General features: G+C 37.0%; 1 long non-coding RNA gene across 1 annotated transcript in view; it reads right to left on the bottom strand.

Moving 5' to 3' along the window:
- Nucleotides 1–12,939: 12,939 nt before the first annotated feature.
- Nucleotides 12,940–20,593, bottom strand: part of LOC307153741 — a 32,519-nt gene continuing 24,865 nt past the window's right edge. The window contains exon 7 of the long non-coding RNA XR_013820195.1: nucleotides 12,940–13,423. This is a non-coding gene — a long non-coding RNA (uncharacterized lncRNA). The remainder of the gene's footprint in view (nucleotides 13,424–20,593) is intronic.

Raw genomic sequence — 20,593 nt, 5'->3', positions numbered from 1 at the left:
CACTTCCAGAACATCGGATCTGGGATTACCGCAATGCTGCGGACAACTTAAAATGCCCAGGTGGATACCTGACCTTTTCACTGAAATCGCATAGTTAGCAGGTCACTCGTACAAAGTCATGAAAGGAATACACATTTGCTCAGATCTCCCAATTAACTTTTTAAGATGTTCCATGCAATCAATGGCCTTCAAGCCATGATCAATCCATAAACCGTAAGCTGTCACTCTCTCACACAAACACAATACTTTTTGTCCATTCTATTAATGCCATTACATTTGTATTGATACTGTGTTTTTATTTCCCTACTCATGCATTCACCTTGGTTCCTGAAGGAATCAATACAACCGAATAAAAGATCTTTCTTGCAAGTTGCTTTGGTAAGACAACATCCTCTAAGGGAGAAATTTACATTTTAATGATATGCACTGTTGAGTTTCAGAAAAAAAAAGTTGTATTTATGTGCTCAGGGCATGGTTTAAACACTATACTGTTTTTATGCAACAATATGCTGACAACTGTAACCTAAAACTGTAAGTGGAAAGACTTCAAGCCACACTTGATTTGAAGAACTATGAAAAAGCTCACATGCTGCGCACATCCACCAGGAATCTGTCAAAGACTCACGCTGAGCCTTCTGGGACTTAGACATGAGAGAAGCTCCCTGTTGTCTTATAAACTTGAACACTGAAGCGTCTTTGAACTAAAGGCCAAGAGATGAACTTCAGCAGCACATTTACAGCAGCAGAAGAAATATTCACTGGCTCAACCTCAAGGCAAAAGATTCGATAAAAGGGGCTCCAGTATATCTGCAAAGGGTCATTTTTTATTTTCCAAGTTTCCAAGAAATGAAATTGCTCGACCAAAGCGTTATGTGGTATGATGTGTCAAAGAAGAAATTGTAAACTTTTCTCTTTTTTTAAGATCTGCATGTTTTTGGCTGTAAGGCACAGTATCAGAAGGGAAACTTTGCTGCAGCAACATTATTTGCACTGAATAAAATGAGATGAAGACAAGATCTCATGTTTGCATTGCCTGAATTATTCTACTTAGCCTAATTATTTTAATGCGTATTAACAACCTATATCCAGTGTGATGATGACTACTGTAGCTACATACATATAACACATTAAATTACATTATGCTGCAAAGTATTTTGCCTAACCTTAGGCTGCTAGGCTACATGACGCAGCACTTTGAAGTTTCTCAAAATAGGTTATTTTCAAGTATTGCAGTACCATGGTTTCTAATGATAGCCGTAATCATACACCTTATGTTTATATATCCATTATGTGAACCATAATATTTTGTGGTTGTAAAATAAATTGTACCTGACAGTACAGAGTTGTTGACAAGCGGCGCACGTGCAGGTGTTGTTGGCCTTAAAGACCTTCGCCGCGGTCAAACGATATAATCCATTTCCAGGCTTTTTTTCAGTTGATTTTAAGTTTATATTCCACTTAATGCAGTGGATTTTGTTCTCTTAGTCCTACTGTACATCGCGTTATTGTTTTAAAACAGTGAGAAACCGCTCCAAACGATTCAGTGTCCGAATGATTCACACTAAATCATGAAGCGATTCGGTACGTTTGACTGATTCATTAAAAAGAAGTGATTCAAAAGTGATTCATTCGCGTAGAGGGAATCGTTCTGATTCAAAACACTAAAGTAGGCCTACATCTGACTAAAAACATCAGAGATCTTTAAATTATCCAGTTAAGTGCAGCATATATATATATATATATACTTTTGCAAACCTACTGATGTGCTCTACACCTAAGGTACTGGCCAACTAAATTGGTGTGATGATAGTTTCAGCTTTTTGAGAAAATTTTTTGAGAAGGGCAGTTCCCAAAAAAAAAAAAAAAAACGCATCAGTAATCGCTAACCAGAAATCATAGGAATAGCAAAGATAGTGCAATGTATCTTCATCCCAAAATGCAATGCACAGCCAAGCACCTGGGGCCTATGAAGCTATATTGAAGGATATTGGTTGCTCTTTCATGCAGAAGGCCTCAATAATGAAATGCCAAGCAAAAATGTTGAGATGGATGCCTGAACCATCACATGCTGGTAAATGTTCATGGCACTGGTGTGATCTAATTATACAAGTGGGAAATTGTGGCTTTGGTGTGCAGTTCAAAGCTATCCAGCAAGGATTGTTGTCATATGATAAACTTTTTCTACCCTCTTCTTATCAAGCTCAAAAAGAGGATCTATAGTGATCAGCACACTTGAGAGCTTAAGACTAAAGCCAAACATTCTTAGTGTTCCTGATGGATACATCAAAGTCATGAGGTGATTAGCATGGGCCGACGTCAGCGCTATAATGTTCAGAGGCAGCTTCAAGCATACATTACACTGGGACTAAAATCAGCACTGAAGGCATAAATCTCATTTACAGGCTCACTTCGCCCTCATTCAGACATGCAGAGAGACCGTATTTTATGTTGGGGGTGCCATTAGGGTGGTAAAATTGCTTGTTTGACACTGGGTTTCAGCGGATTTATCTGATTGCCTATATAAAATTTACATGATAAACAAAAATACTAAACCAATAACTTTAAACTTTAAAAACTGCTTGTAAATTTCACAAATGATTACAAAGAAAGGGCAAGTAAAAAATGTAATTAAATATGACATTTTGAAGTAGAAATACTAAAAATAATATTTTCTTGTAAATCGTACTCCAATAATCTTTGCTTTATTTACAACTTTGAAAAACAAAATCAGATTTGAAATAAAAGTTGCAATATTTTTTGTTTCATATTTTTCATACATATATTTTCTTGTTAAATTGTACTCCAATAATCTTTGTTTTATTTACATTTTTAAATTATGCAATATTTGAATTAGATATTAATTATTTAGCATTCTAAACCAAGTCAAATAAGTGATAAAACCCATTTTCAGTGCTGGGTACTATTACATGTAATCCGGATTACGTAAAAAAAATTAAATACTTGTAATTAGGTGATCATATTATGTTTTAAAATAGGCTATTGTATTCACACAATTTCTTCACAGTTCCTTCACGAACATTGGTTTAGGAAACCCTGATGTAATGTAATATTCAATGCACTTCATGTTGTTGATAACAAAGAATTAAATATATTTTCTTTCTCTTTGTATTTTTATATAGTACAATTAATTTTATCCTACTCAATTCAATGTCAAAAGTAATCTAAAATGAATCAAAAAGTAGTCAGATTATATTTACTAAAATGTGTAATGGATTACGTTACTAACTACAATTTTTGTTTGGAATCGGTAGTGGACTACAGTTTGTAAGTAATAGCTCAATACACACTGTAAAAAGTAATACCTAGATCTAACTTATAAAAAGTGAGGCAAGTGGCTGCATTGGATGTTTTATGTTGAGTCAACTTGCAGCCTTTTTTAAAGGGATAGTTCACTTTGAAATTAAATTTTGGTATGTTTTAGCTTACCTCAAGGGCATCCAAGATGTAGGTGTCTTTGTTTCCACAGTAGTTTCAATTTTGATATTTTTAGGTCAAACCGTTCTTGTCTGACAGTCATATCATGCAGGTCTATGGTCACTGTCTCAAAGAGCATGCACAGAGAAGTCCAAATTAAAACAATTCCCCATCGTCCAAATTAAACAATTCCCCATCGTCCGTACACATTGATGGCCTAAGACACGAAACGAGCGGTTTGTGTGAGAAAACGAACAGTATTTATATCGTTTTTAGCTCTTATACACAGACACGTCCAAGTGATCTGAGGGCGCGCGCGCATCCTGCTGTGTGACGTGTGCGCAGACTGGTGCATAGACATTCGTTCCAATGAACTGCCGTAGTCAAGGCGACATCTAGTGTATATATATCTATGCACCAGTCTGCGTACACGTCACACACCAGGATGCGCGCGCGCCCTCAGATCACTTGGACGTGTCTGTGTATAAGAGCCAAAAACTATATAAATACTGTTCGTTTTCTCACACAAACCGCTCGTTTCGTTTCTTAGGCCATCAATGTGTACGGACGATGGGGAATTGTTTAATTTGGACGATGGGGAATTGTTTAATTTGGACTTCTCTGTGCATGCTCTTTGAGGTGGTGACCATAGACCTGCATTAAATGACTGACAGACAAGAACGGTTTGACCTAAAAATATCAAAACTGAAACTACTGCGGAAAAAAAGACACCTACATCTTGGATGCCCTTGAGGTAAGCTAAAACATACCAAAATTTAATTTCAAAGTGAACTATCCCTTTAAGTATAATAAACACTCTAACATTACTTAATACAAACGCAACAAAATCAAGTTGAGTTAACTAATAGTACTATTATTCCGTTAGACAAACCTACTTTTCTTGGTACAGGTAACATATTTATGGATTGCTAAAGTAACCTGTACTCATTTTAATTAGGTTTTATGAACTTAGTCAAATTAACCTAATCATGTGTGAATAATCATTTTAATTAAGTCCTGGCTATAACCTCAGAAAATAAATCTAAATGTATATATTCTTATCACTACAGTGATTAACTTAAACAGACTTTGTCAATAACAATTACAAATTCAATTGAAGAAGAAAAAGATGAGAAGATAGATTGAAGACAATAACATTTATTCAATGTCAACCAGTGTCACTTTTAACAGTGCACTGCTGCATCATGCCATTTTCTTTTCTTTTGCTTATTTGCTATAATAAAAGTAATAGTTCACAGGTTTGCATGTTTTTTTTATTGTAGATTGCCTTGTCTGAAATCCCCTTTTAATTCTAGAATGGAGTGAAAGCTATTAGTATTTATTCCATTCATTCTCAAATATATGAGCTCAAATGAGCTTTATAAGCAGGAATACTGAGAAGCGAAAGTATTGTACTCCACAGGCCAAAGGAATACAGATTAGGGAATTAAGTGCTCCGGTCCAAAGCTCTGAGTCAGCAGTCTGTGCTGTAACCCTGGAATGAGAATTGCTCATTTATTTTTTTCACATAGGCCTAAATAATGAAAGAAAAGTCTTTCCCCCAGCAGAATAAATAGTTTAGTGGCACATATGCAGTAAGACGCCACCTTTCTTGTTAGTTTTAATTCCATTACAGCCGTCGTCAAGAGAAGGACATGCCGTACGAGTTTAATTGGAAGTGAGCTGAGTGATGGGAGATCTGCTATACCCTTAGCATTTCCCAAACACCTGCCGCCTCATTACGACTGCAGCACTGCAGGAGAATCAATCACCAAATAAGCCAGGTACACCTCAGACTGCAAGAAAGAGAGAGAGCATACGCTATACAAATCTATGGAAATATTAAAAGTCGAACACATGGTTCCACCTCTAAAATCTGATTGAGTGAGCCATGTTGTAATATAAACGTGCGACTGAGCATGTCTATCTATCTATCTATCTATCTATCTATCTATCTATCTATCTATCTATCTATCTATCTATCTATCTATCTGTCTATCTGTCTGTCTGTCTGTCTGTCTGTCTGTCTGTCTGCCTGTCCGTCCGTCCGTCCGTCCGTCCGCCCGCCCGTCCGTCTATCTATCTATCTATCTATCTATCTATCTATCTATCTATCTATCTATCTATCTATCTATCTTTCTGTCTGCCTATCTATATGTCTGTCTGTCCGTCCGTCTATCTATCTATCTAGATAGATAGCTCAGCTTAAAGCTAAGAAAATAATGTATACAATGGTATGCCTATAGCAAAATAAAGAACATTTTTTATTAAAATTAATATTAAATTAATGAACTACTAGAATTACTTGATGGAATTCACTTCAAAAAAATAAAATTGTGTCATCATTTACTCACCCTCATGTCATTTCAAACCGGTATGATCTTTTTTCTGTGGAACACAAACAAAATTGATTGACTGATTGATTGATTGATTGATTGATTGATTGATTGACTGATTGATTGATTGATTGATTGATTGATTGATTGATTGATTGACTGATTGATTGATTGACTGATTGATTGATTGACTGACTGACTGACTGATTGATTGATTGATTGATCGATTGATTGATTGACTGATTGATTGATTGATTGATTGATTGATTGATTAATTGATTGATTGATTGATTGATTGACTTATTGATTGACTTATTGATTGACTTATTGATTGATTGATTGATTGATTGATTGATTGACTGATTGACTGATTGACTGATTGATTGATTGACGTCCATCCAATGAAATTCAGTGGGGTCTACTGTTGATTTGTTTTTCTCAAATTAAATAAAGGCATAGCTTTGGAATGACATGAGTAAATATTGACAGAAAATGCATTTCTGGATGAACAATCCCTTTAAGCATGGTAAAATTATTGTAAAAACAAATAAAAACCAAGTTCAAAAATGGACTCTATATTTGCATATAAAAAAATATAGTTTAAGAATATAGAAGTAAATATAAATAAGAGTAAATGTAGCTTTAGTCATTTCAGAAGCTCATTACAGGTATAAGCAGTGTTATTTTTGCATTATTTAACCCCTATAATAGTATTTATTAATATTTTGAATTAGATTTTATTTTTATATTTTCATTTTAGTTTAGGTTTTAGTCATTTTTATTACTTTTTAATTTTTAAAATGTTTTTAAAGGCAGCATTTCTAATTTTCTTCTACATTTTTAATCAAATATTAATATTTTATTTTATTTCATTTCAGCTTTGTTTCAGTTACTGAATTTATTTTTTGTAGTTTTAGTAGATATAGAGTATCTTGAGTAAAGGTGTAAAACATTTTTGTTCTTTTTTCATCAGTCTAAGGGAAAATATTGTTTTGACAGAGATCTGACGACTGAAACTGTCAAACCGTCCTGATCTATTGGAAACAAGAGAGCTCCTCTCTTAAATTAGGCACACGGAGAGGAAGCGTCCTTCTGTCTGCAGAGGCGACTAGACGTTTGAATGTCCTCCTGAGGGACTTCAGCCCCATTAGGGCTCAGATTGATATTGTTTGAGATGGCAGGAAATCTTTAAGTTTGCGTTCATGCTCAGGTCTGTGCTCAAGGCTGAATTTGGCAGAGGAAAACCAGAGAGAGTAAAAAATCCATCAATAAGGAGGTCCATGGATCATCTAAAGGGGACATTTTTGGTCAATATCTACAGTGGGGAAGCATTCAGTCAAGTATGACTTTGCACAGGGAATTTTTACCATGTAGTTTATGAACCTTTGTTCTGTGTAACTGACAGACAGTCAACATAACTGGGCACCAAAGCTCATTAAAGGTTCATCTGGTTAGAGGAAATGAAAGAGCAGAACTGCACCTTTGAGAAACAGTCGAACACCTGCTTGCCTTTTGTTACCACCATGTTTGCACTGCTAATCTTTAAATAATATATATCCTAAATTTAGCATAATGGTGACACATCACAACAACAGAACCTGTCGGTCTGCCTCTTTTGAGCTGTTTCTTGAAGGTTATGCATGATGAAATATGTATGTCTGTCTGTCTGTCAATCTATCTATCTATCTACATTGTTTAAAAGTTTGGGGTCAGTACAATTTTTTTAAAGAAATTAATACTTTTACTCAGCAAGGATGCTTTAAATTAATCAAAAGTGACAGTAAAGACATTTATAAATTATAATGTTACGAAAGATTTGCATTTCAAATAAATGCTGTTCTTTGAAACTTTCTATTCATCAAAGAATCCAGAAAATATTATCACGGTTTCCACAAAATATGAAGCAGACAACTGTTTTCAACATTGATAATAATAAGAAATGTTTCTTGGGCAGCAAATTATCATATTACGATGATTTCTGAAGGATCATGTGACACTGAAGACTGGAGTAATGATGCTGAAAACTCAGCTTTGCATCACAGGAATAAATTACGTTTTAAAATATATTCAAATAGACAGTTCATTTAAATTGTAATAATAATTAACACTATTACTGTTTTTACTGTATTTTTGATCAAGAGACTTCTTTCAAAAACAGTAAAAAATATTGCTGACCCCAATTTTTTAACACTAGAGTAAAAATCTAAGTCAGAACAATAATAAATAGTGATGCTTGTATTATGCATTAGTGCCCATTAGTGCAAGTAATTCATTTTCAAAGTCATCTAATAGTCAGTTTAATGCTGATTACTTCTCATGCTGTACAAACTCAAAACACTTGTTTTCCTTGAGAGTAACCTGAGCAAAACCTGGAAATCAGATTTAAAAAAAAAAAAAGATGGACCGCATTAAACGGACTCTAAGTGTTGCTGCAACCCTCCTTAAAAAGAAAGGCTGATGCATTGCAGTAATTAGGCCAATCATTTGGCAATGATACACACACACTTTCTCTGTTCCCCCTTCTCTCTTCAGGTGTATGTGCGTCCAAATGAGCTGAAAGATTTAGAATGATGCCAGACGAATGAGGTCAGGCAGCGTGAGGCCGCTGGATCGTGGCACGTTATCTTCAACAAACACATGTCTTTCAGTCCAATTACACTCCTGCTGCAAATGGAGCATCTGACTCCATACACACATCGCTCTGTCACTCACACAATCTCCAACGGTTTCTTTTCAGAGTTCAGGCCAATGCCCACACGTACAGACACACACACAGATCCAGGGAGGAAATCATTAGCTTCCAAACAGGTGTTTTTTTTTTTTTAACTGAAATGGTATGCCTGGTGTCGCCAAGATCGAGGCTAAAGTTTTACTAATTGGTTTTACACAGGAAATTTTAGTATTTTTGTCTTGTTTATCAGTAAAAGTATTTAATCTTGACTTGTTTTCAGAGAATGCAGCGTAATGTCTCAAAATAACTGTAAAATGACCTAATTGGCTATTCATGTTGCAAAGCATCATGGGTATTGTTCTCACCCTCATTCTGAAGAAGTGTGCACAATTTTCTTTTCATTTTATATATTTGTTTTCCCAGTGTCAATCAACTTTGCTATTTTTTAAAGTGTAACCAAATTCAGTCTCAAGGTAAGCATTTGGTCAGTCTTTAAAAGTTTTATGACAAAACATAAATATTGCATCAGTAATTTTGACTAATTATTCCTTTTTACGTTAAATACAAATGTCCACCATATATGGTGGACCTGTTTGAGGAGTCGTTTGCACGACACCGTTTTCAACTAAAAACAGAAAACTTTTTATGCGTTTTGGCCATTCATTTACAGGACAAAGGCGTTTTGGGGGTCTAAAAACGCAAACTTTTGAAAATGGGTTTCGAAGTGCAAGTTTTTGAAAACGATACCGTTATCATCTCCGTGTAAACCACAAATACGTGAATTTGTGAAAACGGTGACATCATGCGCATGTGTATTACGTGTTCAGTCTATAGGCGGCGCTTAGTGTTTCTTTATAAAGTGATATCGCCAACTACTGGCCTGGCAGCAGAATACAGCGTTTTTAGTCGTTTCCGTGGATACGTGTGAACTTGATCATTTTGACAATGGTGTCGCCTGTACACGAAAAAAACGCAAAGGAACTTTTTTTACATTTTTAGTACATGATTGCAGTGTAAACATACACTTAGTGGGTTCTTCTACTATGAACCATTCCATAAAATGTTTTAAAAAATAAATGAAATATATTTGATATAGATTAAACACAAAATGTATATTTTGCAAGTGTGCAAGTGTGAGGTTTGTGCATAAAATAAGAGAAAACTATTTGCCACAAGGGTAAGAAAAACAACAATTCAATCTTTTTTTACATGGTGTTGTTTCTTAAAGCTACACTGTGTAAGATTTTCTCCCATCTAGTGGTGAAATTGTATATGACTACCAACTGAATATTACTTTCTAGCCCCTCTTATTCCGAGGGCTTTTTAACTCCTACGGTGGACGTATTATTTCAAATCTGCCGGCAGTCGTGAGTAATCTCCCCCTCGCATTCGACAAGGTGCCACTGAGTGTAAAAACGTTAAAGGCAAAGCTTTAATTTCCAGGTATGTCCCTCTTTGGCTAATGTATTTTCAAGATGGAGGCGCAACATGGCTTCCGCCATTCGAGCGACTCGCTCGTATGTATTCTAAATGGCAGATTCTACGCTCACGAGAATACTTGATTAGTTGGTAGAAGTAATTACACTTTAATGAGCACATATAATTTTGAAAGAACAAAGTGTTTTTTTCTAAGAATCAACTTAAAAAATTACACAGTGTAGCTTTAAGAATTCATTTTGGTTTAAGAATGTTTAGATAAATATACTAAGAAAATGACTGTCACTAGTTAATGGCTGAAGTATTTGTAGTAAGTAATTGTAGGTTACCACAGATGCAGGCGTTTATGTTCAAGTTTAGACATAAAAGTATCAAAAAGATTTGTTTAGGAGGCTTTTTACTCAGAGCTGAATCTTGTTTTGTTTCTTTTATCAACTCAGTTGAGGTTGCTTTTGTTTGTGTGAGATATCAGTACTGTAAATGAAAGATAATGGTTTCTTCTGGCCTCTGGTGCTCTTTATAGCAATACTGACAGCAAACTGTTGCCCTGTTGCCCTCTCGCTATCTAAAGCTCATTTACTAAGCTTCACTCCGTCCACATGTTTACCAGCAGAAATATTGCTGTTGAAGACGTGGCCGCACATCAGCTCCACTTCCCTTCGCTTCATCTAAATTGTCTCACAAACTCTCTGCTTGTGATCACACAGAATTCAGGCTTGCGGAAAGTTTTCACGCCGCTGGTTTTCTCTCTTCACTTGTCTCTTTTTATTCTCTGTACTGCCTGCAGTTCTCGGCTCCCTCCTCGCTGTCTTTTTCGGTCTCTTATTAGTTCGCCTTCTGTCTTTTTCTACATCAACTTTTCATGATGCGATTCCTCTGAGGTTCGGCCCAGCGCATGCTCCTTCTGAGGCCCATGCAGAATTGATGTGCAGGCGGGTCGAGCAGGCATCCGTCTCCAGCCCCGGTCTTTGATGTACTCGTCCGTTCTCAGCCCTGGACTCAGAGGCACTTGAAAACGTGTTGTGTTATTGATTCCTGGCAGTGATTCATCATCAAATGTGTTAAAATTCACAAAAAGAAAATTGCGTTATACATCACTCAGAGAATTGATCCTTTGAATTTTCACAGAAACAAAACTTCTCTGCATTCTAGAAACTAAGAGAATAAAGAAGTTCTGAAACGGACATTTGGTGGACAAAATTCAGAAATGAATAATTGGCTAGTGTGGATTTGAATTGAATTGGCTACACCCACGGGATGTTGAATTGCAGTATCAGGAAGAGGAATTTACTGAATTGTAATTCTTCTATTTAAATTTCATCAGTCTAAAACAAAAGTTGCCAAATTATAAACATTGCATCATTAGTTGTGACTAATTATGCCTATTTATGCAGAATACAGAATACATAAAATGTTCACCACATTGTACACTAGGGGAAAAAAAATACTATTCCTAATGAGTATTTTTGTCTTATTTTCCAGTTAAAGGCACAATATGTAACTTTTTTGCTTTAAAAATAGCAAAAATCACTATATCTATGTTATATATGTTATATATATTTTTTAGCTGTGTACTTACATTATCCCGACTGTTTCCAACAACTTTCAAACCAGGAGAAATTTGTAATTTAATTCGAAGACACGTCACGTTTCTTTATTTCCGTTTTGTCGCCGTCAATGGCGTCATATCCGCGTTCTCCCTGGTTTCCGCTCGTACTGCCATAGCAACCAGAGCTCTCTGATTAACCAAAGCGACTGACGTGGACAACTGTGTAGTTCGCAATGTCTGTTTGCACACTGTTGTTGTTTCGTTCAAACATTATGGACCATGGCAAGCAGACTTTGGATAAAAATGGAGAACTAAAACGAGAATCAATATCAGCGCGGTGTTTTCGAGATGCCTAGAGCTCCCATAGACAGTATATAAACGAGAGCTCCACGTCCGAGACTTCGACCGCTCCTACATGTACTTTATTAAACAGGTGAGCACATTTACATAAAACTAATCAATGTTATATAGTTCAACAATGATAAAATGTTAGAATATGATCTGTATGTTATTCTAATGTTGATCTAGCTTACTGCTAGTCTCATACAGACAAACTAACACATAAATTTCAACACATTCAAATGCAGTTTAGTGTGATAGTGTAATGTTAGACCAAGTGAAACAGCACTGCATTACCTCACAAGTTTAATTTGTCTAATAAACTGACCTGTGAGTTGTAATTCTGCACTTGCGTGTAGTTCGGTAAAATGAAATGTCCATATTCCTTTTATATCTGTGGGACTCGCGTCGCGTGTGGAGCTGATAGCTGTCTCTTAGCAATCCCGAACTGCTTCATATCACAGTCATGATAAAAGCGTCGATGTATATAGTCATCCTTAAACATTATTAGATCGGTTGGCTTGACGTTGACGACAAGATCCATAATTCTTAGCAAATGTTGCGTCATCAAACTACGCCTTTGTTATTGTAAAGAGGTTAGCGACCCCTAGGGGCGAAAAATTCCATACTGTACGTTTAAAGGCTGTGTGTAGAAATCAGAAACCCTTGTTAATAGCGACACCAGTGGCCGTTAAGTGAACTGCAGCCTGCAACTTATTACTCGTGCACACATTAACGTATAAGAGACGTGCTGCGCCTGCGCGCTTTCATCTCATTACAAAATAAACACAAAAACTGACAGCGGTGAGAAATCAGCAGTTTAAAAAAAACATCTAATCATAATGATATGGATGTTTGCACCAGCTCTGCAATTTACCTGCATCATGTGAACAGATGAGGTATGGGCTAAAATTGGGGTTAAAATTACTAAGTTATTATCGTTTGATTATTAGACTAGAAATCTGCCTATCTGAGAATAAATCCCCTTTCTTTGCACGACACACTGACATTGCAGCACAGAATGGCTCCTTCGGCATTATCCTGAATACTGTAAGCATTCGTTTCATGTGTCATTCAAAGACGAAGAGAGGCTCTCGGGAGCGCGCGTAAACATCACATCCTTTTGATTTTCCCGGAAAAAACGTCCCGAGTCCTTCACATAAAATAGACATAGAGTTCATAGACGTTCTTTATTTGTGAAATTTACAAGCAATTTCTAAGTTAAAATTGTTTCAATGTAAATCCTACACCAATTTTTTCAGTGTATTACAAAGTACTACAGTATATTTACAGTAATATGAATTTACTTTTAATTGCTTTGCATCCGCATTCTAAATTTTAATTATAATTCAGCATTCTGTTTGCAGCCTCAATTGAAATGCAAAGCCTTCTGAATGACACACCATCCTGTTTTGCAACTATCCTTATTGTCAATTACCTGAAATCAAGTACATGATGTACATGCAGCCTGTACAAGCGTCAGGAAGTGTGTGTATTGTGTGAGAGGATTCCACCAGAGAGGATTTTGTAAGAAATGATTGTCACTTTCATCTCATCTGTGTCTGTTCTCCTGGAAAACTCTGGTTTGTTTGATTCCAGCAGTTCTTGGTTCAGACCAAGTGCTTTGTGACCTTGAAATCCTCCATTGTGTATAAGCTGAAAATAAAAAGAGAGAGTGCAGACAGAGCAAAAGCTACGCAGGCAACAATGTACCATCAATTAAATGAGGGTTTTGTTTATCTGAAGCAACACATCTATTTGCGAGTTGTGGTGTTGCCCTAAAAAGCAATGAAATTCTAATTTGTTTCTTATGTTGTAAGTGCACTAAACCTGATGCTAACACAGTTTCCTAAACTAGTGCAATTCGTGAAATTTGTCTGTCCTTAATGATTTTAACATATTTGGACCAATGAGATTGCTGCAAAATGCAACACAATTACATTACATATTTAAAGAGGCCATATAAGGCCCTTTTACAAAGTCTTCTTGATTTAGTTTTTAGGTTTACTAGAATATGTTTTCATGCTTGAATGTTCAAATCACATATTTTACACTGCTGTTGCAGCACCTCTTTTCCCAGTCTGTCAGTAACAGGAACTGTTTAGTTCCTGTCTCTGAAGCTCCTCCTTCAGTGTGCTCTGATTGGTCGGCTGGACCAGTGTGTTGTGATTGGTCAACCAATTTGAGTGTGTTTGGGAAATGTTCCGCCTCTTACCATATCAGTGAGTTTCAACACACTACTAACTCAACCAGGCCTCGTCCCTGTTTTGTGTATGCCTTGGGCGGGAATTATTTAAATGAGGAATATTGTGAGTTTGTTCCTGGAATTAAACTCAAGGCAGTTCAGAAACAGTAACACTTATATAAAGAATAACACCCTTTGGAGTGGCTTTGTAACTTTGCAGACCTTTTTCATGCTCAAACAGCAACATTACACACTAAAGAAAGTTGAAAATTAAAAAAAAAAAAGAAAAAAAAGCATAATAGGATAACTTTTGTTTAATTACATTTAATTTCAAAATATTATTGCAGAAAATAAAATGAGGATTGGATTATCATTCAAAATCCTCTGGAAAGGTGTCAACTGTTTGTTTTTCTACAATTTGACTTCATGTTAGAGGTTTATTAAATTTGCAAAAGCGAGGATGCAAGCACACAGTGTTGTTTCAAGGTTACAACACAGAGCATAGTCTTATGAACAACCTCGCACGCTCGCATTGTCTTAACATTCAACATCATGCCTTCAAGATCTGGCCTGTTTTTTAATGAGGTCTCGGTAGATACTGGATATGAGGAATTGAGTTCTTCAGAACTCCTCTCTATGGTCGGCAGAACTCGCTGAGGCTTGAAGAGCTCGTCGTATTTAAAGTCCCCTCAAAACAGAGAGGATTTAGAAAGCTGAAGTGTCATGGATGTGTTGTTCCCCGAGAGTCATATTACAAACCGCAGGGGTGCCATCCGGAGAACATTATGGCATAATATGAAGATATGATGCACACTTTAGTAATGCCATTTCAGATTAGGCGTAACTGTGAGGATGGGTTTGAAGGGGGAATATAATGGAAAAGCGGATTTTCTGGAATAAAAGAGTTTGATGTACTATGTAATGAGCTTTCAAAGCGAGCGCCACAAGATGGCGCAAGATGGGGTCCCATTTGAGATAGAAACTTTTTTTTTTGTCACCAAATTTTAGGGCTGTCAGAGTAATGAGTGAGTTTAGATTAATTAATAATACTTAACATGCAATTTAATGAAACTAAAGCCCTATTGGTATGCTATTAGTTTTAAAAGGGCAAAAATGTCAGTCATTTTTCCAGGAATAGCCTGCATATTCCCATGCTGTTAAAAATGTACTATCTATAAAGTAGCCTGGGAAAATACCCACAGGAATGTATTGGTAAAAAACCTGTGAATCATCTTTCAGTAGCCCATATCCAGTATCATAATAATCCAAGACATATATGCGCATATTTGATATATCCTGCATAATTTAAAAAACAGACGGTTAATGGCCCCCCATTTTCCATAGTAGGGAAAAAAATACTCTGGAAGTCAATGGCTACCGTCATTATTTAAAGCTGTACTGTGTAAAATTATATATATATATATATATATATAAAAAAATATATTTTATTTTCAGAAATCCATTATAATATACATAACTATGTTTTGAGTGGTATATAAAGACCTTACAAAATGAACCGTTATGTTTTTATTATCTTAGAAATGAGCCATTTCTATCTACATACACTGCGAGTCACCTTACATGTTAAGTCGCCATTTTGTGCCACCATGTTTCTACAGTAGCCCTAAACGGACAAACTTCTCTACAGAGTGCATTTTCGTCACACTGTTGTTTTTGCTTCTTCTTTGTTGGTGTTTTTAGAGGCAACTTGCACCGTCACTACGTTGAATACGCACAAAGAAGAAGTAGTAGTAATGAAGTACATATTGTAACTAGTGAAATTTTAACAAATGGAGGATCACACGTATCATTTTGCACAAGAGCCGACAGAGCTTCAATCTTCGTCGGCAAAGAAGACAAAAAACGATGCAGCCAGGCGAAGTCGGGACATTCGACGGGATAAATCCCGTATTAACATCGGTGGGGCTTTTTCCAGATGGAAGATGTTGAAGCAGGAAAAATGTTTTAAAAACGACAGCGAAGTTGCCTGTTTTCTGCTGGATCGGTAAGTTAGTCCAACTTTAGCACTTTCTGTGGTACAGAAACAGTGACAATGTTACATACTCTTGGCTTACATTTCCCATGTTATTTGTTGGTGGCCAAAATCATACTTGCACTAGATGTGATAGTTTTTGAGATGTTCTTCATTTACTTGGGTATTTTAGTCCAAATGAGCCAACATTCGCTACTCTCTGCTGTCTCAGACGACGACATGTTTATCCTGTTTTGGCCACCGTAGCTTCTTCGAAAAGGAGGGGTGAGCGGGCATAGATATCCATATAAGGCTAGATGTCTTACGGCGGAGTCTCGAACGGCATCACCGGCGGCCATCTTGTCACAGGCAGGCTTTCTGGCGGGCTCTGTGGTACCTGATGTAAGGTGAGTGATCAGCACGAACACAAATACTCTTATCTCGATGAAATCTTGAGAGATTTACAAACGGTTTGGTTTCTTACAAACGTTATTAACGTGGCTATAATTCTGGATGCTTGAACATGTTAAAATATATAATATATAAATATATAATTATTCATAAGTATGCAGTGTCATAACTACATCTCTGACGTTTATAACAAACCAACCCGTTTGAAAATCGGTAGAAAATTTAGCAAGTTATGGTTATTTAAAATGTACATGCACCATTAAAACACAATGTTACGAGTGAGCGAGCTGACTTTGACAAGATGGCCGCCAGGTGCGGACGTCGACCTCCATTGGCCAGCAGCGCGCACGAGACATCTAGCCTTTATTATATGATATCTATGTGAGCGGGGGCTGAGGTGTTGGTTGCAATTCGCAACCGAACCACTAGATGCCGCTAAAATTCACACACTGCACCTTTAAAGCGGTGCTATGCAGTTTTGGCAATTTCATCGCCTTTTGCTCACGAGTTTCTCTATAGAGCTCCCCCTACAGCTTTGGAATAGATATTTGACAACACTGTCGTCAAAGGCTAGCAAATAAATGTTATATAGTGTATGTGTGCAGTGCCGTAAAGCAATTCGTTACATCGCGAGACCTGATATCACACGATACTTCCTGACGCTGAGCGTTTGGGCGGCCCGCCGGCCCAAAGTTGCAAGGGTGTTTTTTCCGCTCAAAGGCGCTACGGGGTGCGAGAAGACCACCATTCAACCCGAAAAAAGTCATATAACCATTCCAATGACTCCGAAGCTGTTCAGTTAAAGTAAAAAAAACCTGCATAGTTCACCTTTAAAATATCTTCATTTGTGTTCAACAGAAAAAACAACTTGCGGGTGAGTAAATGATGACAGAAGTTTCTTTTTTTTAGTGAACTATCCCTTTAAAAACTGTATATCAATAATTGGTTATCCAATTTAAAAATCCAGGTTCAATACTAGACTTTGTATGTTAAGATCAACATTCTAGTGCTCAAAGGAACCAAAAACCACTGATCATCCATTTTGACTAATTAATTATCAGATCGTCCCCTGACCACAGGCTCAGTGTTCATGTCTATGCAAACCCATTAATCAATTAATTCCTGTCAGGCCATCCGCTTCGTTTAAAGGCTGCGTTACGGCACCAAACAAACGTGAAGAAAATCATTTTCCATAATTAACAGTAAGCTGCTTAGCAGAGTAAAACTGAAGGCTTTTAAATTCCATCTGCCACATTCAATGCGCCTTCACAACACTGGGTCAATTTTGAGATCAATTTGCATATGCATGTTCCCCATTGTTTGCATTTCAATATGATTTGATGATGCGTTACATTTGCTGGTGTTTCAGATTCACTTTGACAGTCTGTGAATGGCAAGAGCTAATAAATAATTAATCAATTCAGCCATGCTGAGAGCATGGCATCACTCCAAAGTTTTAAAAGAGAAAGATAAAACCATTAAGAGCTCATGCAGGGGTTGGAGAGAACACAAGTATATGTTCACTAAGCCATCAGAAGTTATTTATCAGCAAAACCCATTTAGGTGTCGAGGCCTAAACTCTATATAGCTTAAATACAGAACGGCTGCTAGAAAATGATATCAGTCTGATGGTTAGGTCAATGAAGTACATACTGTATATGTGTGTGTGTAAAGATATATTAACATTTTGTTAATACGTTTCAGTGTCTGCAAACACACAAGAATGCTGGCTACCTTAAAGGAGAACTCCGGTCAATTTTAACATTGAGCTCATTTTTTTTGTACATTTGGAGTGCTGTCAATACAGAGAACAACGACAAAAATTGGTGTTGCCTACACCGTGTTATCCTCTTTTTAAAATTTGCACCCTGTTGACTTAAATGGGGCAAGTTTAAAACCTGCTTTTAGCCTCTTAACATCCTTGATGTGTCATTACAAGTGCACAGGTCATGTGAGTGATTCCTTCAGAGTGAACGCGGGTCAATCTGACTGGAGTAGATGTGAAAGATATGAATAAAAATTATGTTTATTCAGCCAGCGCTCATACCTGTATTTACATCCTGTTTTCGGTCGAAGTCCAGAGTAATCGATTGTCGAGTTCACGCGCATTGGTTTAGTACCTATGATCACGCGCGTGAACTCGATAATCGATTACTCTGGACTTCGACCGAAAACAGGATGTAAATACAGGTATGTGCGCTGGCTGAATAAACATAATTTTATTCATATCTTGCACATCTACTGCAGTCAGATTGACCCGCGTTCACTCTGAAGGAATCACTCACATGACCTGTGCACTTGTAATGACACATCAAGGATGTTAAGAGGCTAAAAGCAGGTTTTAAACTTGCCCCATTTAAGTCAACAGGGTGCAAATTTTAAAAAGAGGATAACACGGTGTAGGCAACACCGATTTTTGTCGTTGTTCTCTGTATTGACAGCACTCCAAATGTACAAAAAAATTAGCTCAATGTTAAAATTGACAGGAGTTCTCCTTTAAGTCTCCATGAAATCAAAAATGAAATAAAATGATTTATCCGTGCACATCATTATTGTTTTTTAAATGTATGAGCCTTTGTAATCTTTAATCAATATTACTCCCCCTCCCTCTTGCATCTTCTCTTCTTTGATGAAGTGTTTACTGGTGCGAGGGCGGGGCAACCTGTCACTCACATGAGATCCACCAATTGCAAACCACAACCATCCAATCAATTCCTCATGAACAAAATCAAGCCCCGCCTTACATTTGTTCTTGTTTGAGAAGCTGTTTCACTCAGGGAAGAAAAGACTATCACAACTTCTGTTTCATGCCAACTTTAATACTTTTCAGTGTCTGCGATTCTGCGAATGGCAATGTGTGCCAGAGCCAAGCTTAACATTCGAATACCTACAATTACTAACACGATCACATTGCTATAAAACAGCAAAGCTACGAGGGCTTTCATTGTATTTTACATTTCACTTTCTTATCTTTATTGAGTGAACATAATCATTGTGACATGCTGCCTCGCTCTTCCTTCGGGTCGGTCGAGGGTCGTCCTGAGCTTATGAGCGCAGGAAATGGGAATCTAAATTAATTCACATTCGCTCTAAGCCGAATCTTCAAAGCTGAAATGAGTTCCCATTCGTGGTGAATCTATCAATATGTAAATCAGCAGATGGCGACGGCCAGCAGAAAACGCAGCGCTGATCACTCCAAAAGAGGTCCAGATAGGATACTGACGCTCCGAGATGAAGGTGTCTATCGTCTTCCAGGTTTCAGCACTTCATTTATGCAGGACGGTGATATGAGAAAGTTCCAGACTGTTTCATATATCACACTTAATCAGGGAGAGTGAAACGCTTTATGTCAGCGAGCGTAACGGAGCGCCATATGAGCGTGACACGCTGAATATTTCATGTGGAATTTTCCTTACTGTGTTCCAAACACTCCCGGAGTGTTTTCTTCACTTTGCTGGCTGTGAAGGGAATTACTAGATGCAATTCCCATTACCACAAAACAAACACAGGCAATAAACAAGGCTGTACTTTGATTGTCAAAGCACATTGCATTAAATAACAGTAGTTGTTATGTTATCTAACGGGGTATTGTGTATAATCACTCTTGAATGAAAGGACATTGGCCTACCATATTATTTACGCAGACTGGATCAATGACATCGACTCTATTATACAATTAAGAACTAAACTCAAAGCTAGATCCAAGTGTTTAAAAGGATAGGCTAGTTCACCCAAAAATGAAAATTCTGTCATCATTTTCTCACCCTCAAGTTGTTCCAAACCTGTATGAGTTTCTTTCTTCGGCTGAACACAAAATATATTTTGAAGAATGTTGAAACCAAACAGTTGACAGGCCCAATTGACTCCCAGAGTGTTTTTTCCTGTGGCAGTTAATGTGATCCATCAACTGTTTGGTTTGTGTTCAACAAAAGAAAGAAATTCATACAGGTTTGGAACTACTTGAGGGCGAGTCAATGATGATGACAGAATTTGGGTGAACTGTCCCTTTAACTCCCATTCAAATGGCGCAACAAAAAAGCAGCAAGTAATGTTATTAACTAGATGTACCGCATCGCGGTACAAAATATGACCGCCGCTCAGGCCTGCACTGGCTTTCCACAAAAATAAATGACGTGGAGTAATTTGGCTGTATTGCGTGTTTATGTATATACCTAAAAAAAGTAATAGTATGTGCATGTCTGTCTGTGTGTGTGTGTGTGTGTGTGTGTGTGTGTGTGTGTGTGTGTGTGTGTGTGTG

This window comes from Squalius cephalus, assembly GCF_949319135.1.
Source record: "Squalius cephalus genome assembly, chromosome: 25".
NCBI classification, from domain to species: Eukaryota; Metazoa; Chordata; class Actinopteri; order Cypriniformes; family Leuciscidae; genus Squalius; species Squalius cephalus.
This window is presented reverse-complemented; position numbering and strand designations above follow the sequence as displayed.